The sequence below is a fragment of the Artemia sp. Qi Xiang Cuo genome, chromosome 5, assembly GCF_049724085.1.
Source record: "Artemia sp. Qi Xiang Cuo chromosome 5, ASM4972408v1, whole genome shotgun sequence".
In the NCBI taxonomy this organism is placed as follows: Eukaryota; Metazoa; Arthropoda; class Branchiopoda; order Anostraca; family Artemiidae; genus Artemia; species Artemia sp. Qi Xiang Cuo.
In genome coordinates this window covers 33,648,126-33,658,022 of record NC_142798.1, presented here as the reverse complement: position 1 = coordinate 33,658,022, position 9,897 = coordinate 33,648,126, and the positions used below count along the sequence as shown (strand labels likewise).

The 9,897-nt window shown below is 34.7% G+C and overlaps 1 long non-coding RNA gene across 1 annotated transcript; it reads left to right on the top strand.

Moving 5' to 3' along the window:
- The first annotated feature begins 668 nt into the window (after nt 1–668).
- LOC148952053 (uncharacterized) lies at nt 669–8,143 on the top strand. The gene is made up of 3 exons (XR_016141762.1): nt 669–886; nt 6,061–6,224; nt 7,929–8,143. It is a non-coding gene; the product is annotated as an uncharacterized LOC148952053 (long non-coding RNA).
- Nucleotides 8,144–9,897: the final 1,754 nt, after the last annotated feature.

Below are 9,897 nucleotides of genomic sequence, written 5' to 3'. Positions count from 1 at the left end.
TATCTTCAAAAATATTCGGAGGGTGTTTGCAAGGCAAATATATATTTTCTTCTTTTTTTTCATTGCTTTATTATGAAAATGATACCTTTACACTAAACTTTTTGTATTTCTCCAAAAAAAATCTCCAAATTCTTGTTCTAACTTAATCATGAACTTGTTTTCTGAAACAAATGTCACCTTTTGTGGTCAACAGACTGTTGATACAAACACGGACAAGTTTCTTATTTGTTCAAGGCTGGGTAAGTACCTAACATTTCTACTGGGCCTACTGTGTACGAAGCAGACTTGTTTTGAATAAGCAACACGATGATGACCCTGTTTTACTTGTCCCTGAATTAGAAAAATGGTCGAAAGAAAAGAACCGAATAATGTCTGTTGATATGCCATTGACATACCTCCTTGAGCCTTAAATAACACTATTTGTGTCTTTTTGTAATATGTTCTGGAGTTATTTGAGTTTAATTTTGATTCAGTGATTCGCTTTTTTCTTGTATTTTGTAAGCGGTTTTATAATAAATTATTATTATTATTGCTTTTAATGTTTATGTTTTTGCTTCTCCTTTTTAACCATGCTATTAACAGTTTGTAGTGCTGACAATTTAAAAGCATTTGTAAAAGGTTATACTCAGCTTTAATAAAAACTGAGGCTCTAGCTTGGCAATTTTATAGGATTTTATTGCTCAAAGACGACGTCAATTTAAACCCAAGAAAGAAGAAGCTGAAGTTGGCCTCTTTGATCCACCCGTTGAGACTCCTGTCCAAAATGACGATGACGATGAAGAACTTAGGCCCCTTAAAGAAGATAATCTGGCGAAGGCCTGTCCAGCACCAGATCCGATTATTCACGTTACACCAGTACGCAAAACATACAGTCGAAAAAGTCTAGGTAAGCCATTTCCCTCTATCTCCTTCTTTTATTGTATATTCTCCTCTCTCCTTTCTCGCGTTTTGCTCTTCCTGTCTCCTATCTCCCTCTAAGTGATACCAATAATTGATATTTGAATCGCGACGGAATTCATAAACTTTCCTTCAAACAGAAGGCGGGTAGAGCGGTGGCTCATATTTAATATCTGTTACTTTACTTCTAATGGACAATGTTTGTCTTTTTGATTTTTACCACGTTCTATGGGAACATTAATGAAACTTTGGTCAAGAGATCATGCAACCCTGCCTCCTAAAGGTTGGATCTGTATGCGCCTATTCCTGCTGTTCAAAGTTTTGGTCGGAATGTTTTATGCCTAATTTGTGGTAGGTAACAGCAATTATGTGGAAGAAGAAGCAAAGAACACATTGTGTTGGACAAAAAAAGCATCTTTGTGAGGTTATAAATCAATAATTAATATAAATAATCAAACATATGTGCTTATTATAATATATTAATCATCTGTGTGTCTCAGCTTTCACTTTTTTTTCTTTAATAAGCTATCCGTTTCAATCATAGGCAGCGCAATAGCGCTGCCTAAGTAAAGAACGATGTTGGCTTTTTTTTCTTTTTTTTTTATACCAGGGTACTTCGTATCGAAACTTCAAAAAGGGCTCATTCGATTGGAAATTGGAACGGCTTTAATAGTCGAAAGTGATTGGAAGGCGACTAACACCCCTTCCACGCCCACCATTTCCCCAAACACATCCAATCAAAATTTTGAGATAGCCATTTTGTTCAGTGTAGTTGATTTCCAGATAGAAATTATGTTTTTGAGGAGGAACACTCCCCCCACAACCCTCAGGGCAAGGGTTGTAAGTTATGCCCTGAGGGCATATAAAGTTTTTATAGAAATTGTTGTCGTAAAAACTTCAAAAAGGGCTCTTTCGATTAGAAATTCAAAGGGCTAGTGCTCTTTTTAATAGTCGTAAGTGATTGGAAGGTAACTAACACCCGTTCCACGCCCACCATTTATCCAAACACATCCAATCAAAAGTTTGAGATTCCATTTTGTTCAACGCAGTTGAAAGGAAATTAGATCTTGGAGCGGAAAACTCCCCCAGAGTCCGCAGGGTAGGGGGTTGTAAACGATGTCCGATGAGTGTATAAGATTTAAGTTGAAAACTCTGTCGCAAATGCTTGAAAAGAGCGCATTAAACTAAGAATTCAAAGGGTTTGTGCCCTTTTTAATTTTCGAAAGTAATTGGAAGGCAACTAACCCCCCTCTCACGCCCACCTTTTCCCCAAACACATCCAATCCAAATTTTTAGATAGCCATTTTTTTTCAACGTAGTTAAAAGTTTTAGAAGTTAGGTCTTTGAGGATGATAACCACCTCAGACCCCTCGGGAAAAGGGTTGTAAGCTATGCACTGGGGGCATATAATGTTTTTATAGATAGTGATGTTGTAGAAACTCTAGAAAGGGTTTATTCGATTGGAAATTAGAAGGGCTTGAGCCCTTTTTAATAGTCTAAAATGATAGGATGATAACTAACACCCTCTCACACCCACCATTTCCCCAAACACATCCAATCGAAATTTTTAAATAGCCATTTTGTTCGACGTAGTCAAAAAGTCCGGAAATTATATTTTTGAGGATGACACAGCCCTCAGGGCAAGGATTGTAAGTTATGTCCTCGGGGCATATAAGTTTTTTTATAAAAAAGCTTTGTTGTAGAAAATTCAAAAAGGAATCATTCGATTGAGAACTCAAAGGATTAGTTGCATTCTTAATATTCGAAACTGATTGGAGGGCAAGTAAACCCCTTTCACGCACACCGTGTTTTAAAACACATCCAATGCACATTTCGAGACAGCCATTTTATTCAACGTAGTTGAAATGTCCGGAAATTATGTCTGAGGATGGCAACCCTCTCACAGCCATCAGGGCAAGGGTTTTAAGTTATGCCCTGAGGGCATATTAGGTTTTTTTTTTTATAGAAAGCGTTGTCGTTGAAACTTCAAAGAGGAATCATTAGATTGGAAATTGAAACTACTAGTGCCCTTTTTGAGTCAAAAGTGATTAGATGGCAAGCAACCCCCTCTCACGCCCACCATTTCCCCAAACACATCCAATCAAAATTTTGTGATAGCTATTCTGTTCAACGTAGTTGAAAGGTCCGGACCGGAAATTATATCTTTGAGGGTGACAACTCACAGCCCTCAGGTTAAGGGTTGTAAGTTGTGCCCTGGGGCATATAAGGTTTTTTATAGAAAGCGTTGTCGTAGAAACTTCAAAGGGGGCTCCTTCGATTGGAAATTGAAAGGGCTACTGACCTTTTTAATAGTCGGAAGTGATTGGAGGGCAACTGACCCACCTCTCACGCCCACCATTTCCCCAAACACATCCAATCAAAATTTTGAGATAGCCATTTCGTTTAATGTAGTTGAACGTTCTGGAAATTAGGTCTTTGAGAATGAAAACCCCCTCACAGCCCTCAGGGCAAGGGTAATAAATAAATAACCGAGTCAAACTCAAAACGAGTAGAAATTAACATAAGTAGGGCTCAAAACTCCTATGCCTTCCCAAGGCTAGAACATAATTTGCACTTATCTGAAAAAAATACAAATGAATGTTAATTGTCAGTTTAATATACATATACTGGTATTTAGTAATCAAAATGTAAATATTATTTGATTTATTAAAGCTATGAAAGTGCAAATTATGTTCTGGCCTTGGGAAGGCATAGGGGTTTTGAGCCCTACTCATGTTAATTTCTGCTCGTTTTGGGTTTGATTTATTTATCGATGCTGATTTGTGGTAGCTTCACGCTTGGTAGATTATTTGATTTAGTTTTGCTAATTTTTGGTTTAATGGAGTTCTTTATTGTGGAAAATTTTTTTTTAATTAATGTTTGATAAGACGTGCTTGTTATCAGATGTTCATTGGATCTTAAACTGTTCTTGTCAAAGTTTCTGTTCTTGTCTTGTCTGTTCTTGTCAAAGTTCTTGTCAAGAATTAACGTGAGTATGGCTCAAAACTCCTACGCCTTCCGAAGGCTAGAACATAATTTGCACTCTACTGAAAAAAATACAAATGAATGTGAATTGTCAGTTTAATATACATATACTGATATTTAGTAATCAAAATGTAAATATTATTTGATTTATTAAAGTTATGAAAGTGCAAACATTAATATTTGTTTAAGTAAAGTGTGTTGGATGGGCATTATTTAGCAATGTCAACCTTTTTTTAAATTGGTTCTCAAACACCGATTAATTGAACGCCTTCAGACTTGGTAATTATAAAAAGTGAACGATTTTTGAAAGTAGTTGGCTCAAAGTAAACCATTGAAACTAAGATTAAGAAAATCAAATAAGAATTTCTAATGCTAGGTGTTATTGATAAAGGCTTTAAGTGTTGAACGTTAATGACTTGCATTGATATTTCAATTTAATTTTGAATATGAAAAACCTATTTATTTGACGGTTTTATACTTCCTAACTATAAAATAAAAACTTTTTCAAAATGAACAGCTAGGTCAATACAGTCACTCCTGATAAATAAAAATAATAATGGAAAAGAAAAACATGCTTCCGTTCTGGGGAAAATACAATATTAAACATTTTTTATTATATTGGCTTCAGATATAGGCTCAAGGGTGCTCAGGCTTGCTCAATTTGAGGGTATATTTTTGATGGGACTGCCCCCTTTTTAAGCTCCTTTCCTTCTTTTTCTGTAACTATGCAACACTTTCTTATGTGCTATTAATTAGGGAGGTTTACTTCAAATACGAAATAAAGAGATATTTAGGAAAATTTAGAGAGAGGAAACGGGTTGGATTTAAATTAAGCAGCGGAACAAAACAAAGGATAAAAAAGAACATTGAATGATAAAAAACATCTGAATATTTCGACCACGTCCGGGAACATCTTTCAACGAAAAAAAATAATTGAAGGAAAGAAAAAATTTTTTAAATTAATTCATATTAATTTATAGGAAACGACAGCCAAACACAAAAAAGAACAAGAAGACAAACAAATAAATACAACTCACATTTTAAACACTTTCAGATGTGCAATAACTGTAATTGTCTGACTATTCACCACAGTTTATATAATTATCCAGTATGATCATTCCCTATCTCACCCATTATAAAAACCCGGACCGGGATGCGAGTGCTCCGGAGAACGTTTTTGCAGATAAAAACATAAGCGGCATCAGATCTTTTCACGGGTAGACAAGTCAGACGCGAAACAATCGGAAACAAGTGGAAACCCGCTATTACAAATAATGCACTTTGTAACCATTTCTCATTGATAGACGCAAACACACTGATCCATAAGTGAAGAAAGAAGTGGGAGGAGCTTTTTGTTCGCACCGAGAACGAAGACCAGAAATGATCTGCGATAAGCTTACTGGATAATTATATAAACCGTGCTATTCACCGACAAACGTGTACAACAGCCACTAGTAAAACAAGTATTTTTCCTCTTTAAATTTTGATTAGCAAATGAGATGTAATAAGGATGAAAACTATATTTATTTGAATGAAAATTCATAAAACCCCGGGTCACCACCCCTGATTAAATTTTTGTTTTTTTTCCTTTTTTATGTTTATTTTGTTCCACTGCTTTATTTAAATTAAATCTTTTTTTTCTCTCTCAATTTTTGTAAATGGAAAAACAGGGTTGCCTAAGAAATTATCTAAATATATATTTGGAACAAAAAGCTGATTCTTTGATGTAATGTTATCAATATTTAGGTTCTTATGCTCTAAATATTGATAAGGAGCGTTATTTACCTATCATTCATTAGTACGAAGAATTGGATTTTTATACTCCTGCCAATTCATATAGAAAAAACGTTGGTAGAAAACTAGAAAGAAGTTATTCTATCACAAATTAGAACTCATATTGCCCCTATTAAGGGCAAACGCCTATTCCCAGGCAGCCAACCATGGGCCAACACACAATTTTTCCATGGTTTTCCCTACTCTGCTCTCTTTACTTTGTTTCCTCCAATTTGCTTAATAGTCCTCAATTTTGAGGGAGACCAAGGCCCTCCCCCCTCTAGGCTCCCATAAGAGTGAACTCATTTTATAAATATAGATTTTTAAAATATTCTGAGTAATAAGGCACTTAATCTGTGAAACTCCCTTAGTCATTTTTAATGCTGGATTTTACCTCTGAATTAGGAGGAGCTTCGCCAAACAATTCGAATAAAGCAACTCCAAAAAGGAAGACCAAGGTTGAAGTGCAAAGAGACGAAATTCCAGTTGTTCATTTACTTGCAGAGGCTGACAGCCGTTTTGACGAAATACTTTCTTCTCCAACTTATCATCTGTCTACGCCCAAGAAGGTAAAATCTAAAAGCATTCTATATATTTTTTTTTTTTCTTATTAAAGTAGTTGGAGGATTGTTGGTTGTAAAAACAGCATAAATTAGTCTTACTAAGAAATGTACAAAAAGAAAAAACATTCTGCTTCTTTTGGGTTAGATGATTTTGAATAAATGTAATGTCAGGTCATCAAATATTAATCTATTTTTTAATTTAATTTAATTACTAATGCTTTTTATTAGACCGATTTAATTGAGCTATAAGCACTTGTTTCGCACTACCTGAATAAAAAAAAATCAATTCTTCTATAAAACTTGAAACCATGTCGAAGTGACCAATGTGCTATTACTCTTGACTTTGTGAACCCACTCTGCCTCTTCCGAAAAGAACTTAACGGATTTAATACTGGGGTGGGGGTAAGAAAAAGCTCATATATATGGCGCTATTTTTCAATTTTTCCAGAGGGTCTCCAAGAAGACTGGATATCAGTCTCTGAAGTGTAAAATTGATGATAGTAATAATAATGGTACGGTTTATGTCAAATACAAGATTGCGTCAAATACAACTGGAAAACAGTGTTTATTTGAACTTGAGGAAAAACACATCAACATCATCTATCCTTTTTTTCAAGGATGAGAGTGCTGATGTTATGTCTGAGAAACTGGAACTTGCAACAATCGCACGACAATATTTCTTGATTGTATACTAATGGCTTAACGTTGATCAATCGTTTTTTTTTTGTGTTTTTTTTTTTTTTTTTGTCTATATCAGGGAAAAAAAATTCCGAGAAAATAGATGCTCGTATATATAAAATGAAGTGTGTGTGTATGTGTTCGAATAGAAACCTTTTACTTTAAAACAAAACTTGATTATCGAATCGGTTTATGGGCCGGAAATTTTTTTTTGATTACTTCTTCAAAGTTCCATTTTTCTCACTCTGAATCTTATTAATTTTCTCTTGTTACTACAAAAACTAAGAAAATCATGGTTTTTTTAGGAGAAATTTATCACCTAAAGAAAGGTCAGATCATTCTGTTTTTTCATCTAAGAAAGACTTGTATGTAACATAGAATCCATATAAATGGTATACTTTTATTTCTTACCTCTGAAATTGACGTTTTCTATAAAAAATCTGAATCTTTTGTTTGCTACTTATATTCACAAACAAAAGAATGACTTGGGGGGGGGGCGCTTTCCGCTAGAAAATTGACTTTTTCAGCATATAAGATTTGCAGGTAAGAATCGTGATTGGCTGATAATACTGAAGTAGCAGTAGACTGAAAGATATTAGTGGATACGAGTATGGTCCATGACCTTCAGCTTTTGGTTATGAATCATCCTTGCCATGTTCGCGCCATCCCATGTGTGGCTAACAATTGTTGTCAGGAACTTTTGTTTGTGCCTGGAAGGATCAAAAATTTAAACAATATAGGTGTCAATGTCTATGCAACTAAAATAAGCTTTAAACGTAAAAGCTTGATGAAATAGTTTGTGAAATTCACGCATTTTATTTCTCATATTTTGAAGAGCAGTGCTATAATTTCAGTGCTATAAGTGCTATAAGTTACTTTTATTTCCAAACTTTAACCTTCTGTTGTTAGTAACAATTTACTGTATGTCTGCGGGAAGACATTTTTTCCATGAAATTCCAGCAATTTTTTCTTGGGGGGGGGGGGGGCTCGTGATACGTTCCTCATTAAAGAAAAAATTGTTCCTTTTTTAAGGACCAAGTTGAACAAGAAACTAACGTAAAGCCTGGTTTGTCCTCCACTCCAGCTGTTCAAATTTTGAATGAAACTTTTGACAAAGAAGAAGAAGATAAAGAAAACTCTTTTGGTGATGACAAAGAAAATGAGGTTTCTACGACTGAATCCATGGCTGAACTTAGTTACCTCCTTAAACCAGGGCTTTGGTTTGATCAGGTATAATTAATTTGTTTTTCTTTTTTAGGGAAGATTCATATGTTCAGGTTTATTAACTTCTTTGTCTGAATGGTTTTTAGTTAAAATTTTAGTTTCAATTGATAAGATTTTTTTAATGTGCACAAGTGCTTAGTCGCTGAATTTGATTTCTCATACCAAATATACACTCATAATTAAGAACCTGCCAAGAATATAGGCCTAATTCAAGTTAATTAAGAGCTAAATAATGAAAAAAAAAACATTTTTGCGGATCATTAATGGTCAAAAATACAATATGCCAAAATAAAGCTCTTAAAGCTGCACGTTGTTTCCATCGTTGTTCCACTTGTAAATAATATTGATAATTTTTCAAAGCAAGTGGGGGATTTTTAGTGTTGATTAAGATTCAGTCTTATTTGCTGGTGATCTAGAGATTTTGTAGGTAATTCTGCGAATGACCCTTTACAGAATCTAAATCTATTAGGACATTTATAGTAGAAAAAAACAACATTATAATATGTTGAAAAATGTCAATAATAACTTTTGGAAGAAGTCTAGAAAGCACAGATTTGTATTTAAGAATCAAAAAATAATGAGGTTTATACTTGTTTCTTGTTTAGGATTTCAAGTAGCAGAAGCAGCTACTTGGGACTCTCAGGTCAGTAGTGTGATTTGCAAGGATAGAATACTTCTTGGACCATAGTAAGAAGCACAATGAAGCTACTGAATCCTGAGAACTTAAATTTACATCAACTTGTTTTTAATTCAGATATTGTTTTTCAATTGCTTTACTCAATAATCAGAGGAATTAGACATCGATTCCCCCCCCCCCTTCCCCAAAACTTACTCTATATTTATCCGAAGGCTTAATGAGAGTTAATATATCTTGGCATTAATGCACTCTTTGAGAAGTCTCCACTGTCCCTCGTTCATAACACCCGATGTGCATTTACACATTGCTGTGCATTTTTATCTATGAAATGTGAAGCAATTCAGTTTAGTTAAATGAAGCTTTAAAATAAGTGTCAGAATTTTTTTTTGCAACAAGAAGGGAGGTATCATCTTTATACCACCCTTATTCAATCCTAGTCCAAGTGAAACGAGATGAGATTTCTGTGGAAGATGAGTTTTACCCGGGGGGGGGATTTCAAAAGACTTTGAAACTTAAAAATACGATTCTTATTACCACGGGGGGATTTTTGCGAGGGAGCATTTTCCGTGGAGGATTTTTCCTTGAATTCCCTTTCTTTGAGATCGCAGCAACGAATGACGGGCTCAAGCATGTTTTGCTAATTATTCCAAATTGATGGGTTTTTGCTTAAAAATTTGGATAATTCACATTAACTTGATTTTAGTTCAAAAATTGCTGTAATTCTAAGCTTTGCATGCCACTAGGGACCAAGAAGTAGGATGAATTAAAAAGAATACGGTTAATGTGTAGAAAACTACTAACAATGCAGAGGAATTATAATGATCTGGTTTAGAACGAAGTTTATGACCTTGTCGTTAAACACCAAGCAAAGAAGTATAAAATGCCCAGGTAATTATGCAGGGATGTTAAGACTGATCGGGTTGTCAAAGCCGCATCTAACAAGGCAAGGAAAGACGGACTGAATGGGCCTCGGGCAGCCGAGGTAAAAAGAATCTTAAATAATTCAGGTTTTAATGAGTTTTGGAATAAGGAGAAAGAAATGGGACCAAAGATAGGAGAATACCTACGGGGTGAAAACAGTTCTAAGCGATCAACATTTATAAAATATCCGTGATATTGACAATTCAACATCCTTGTAGC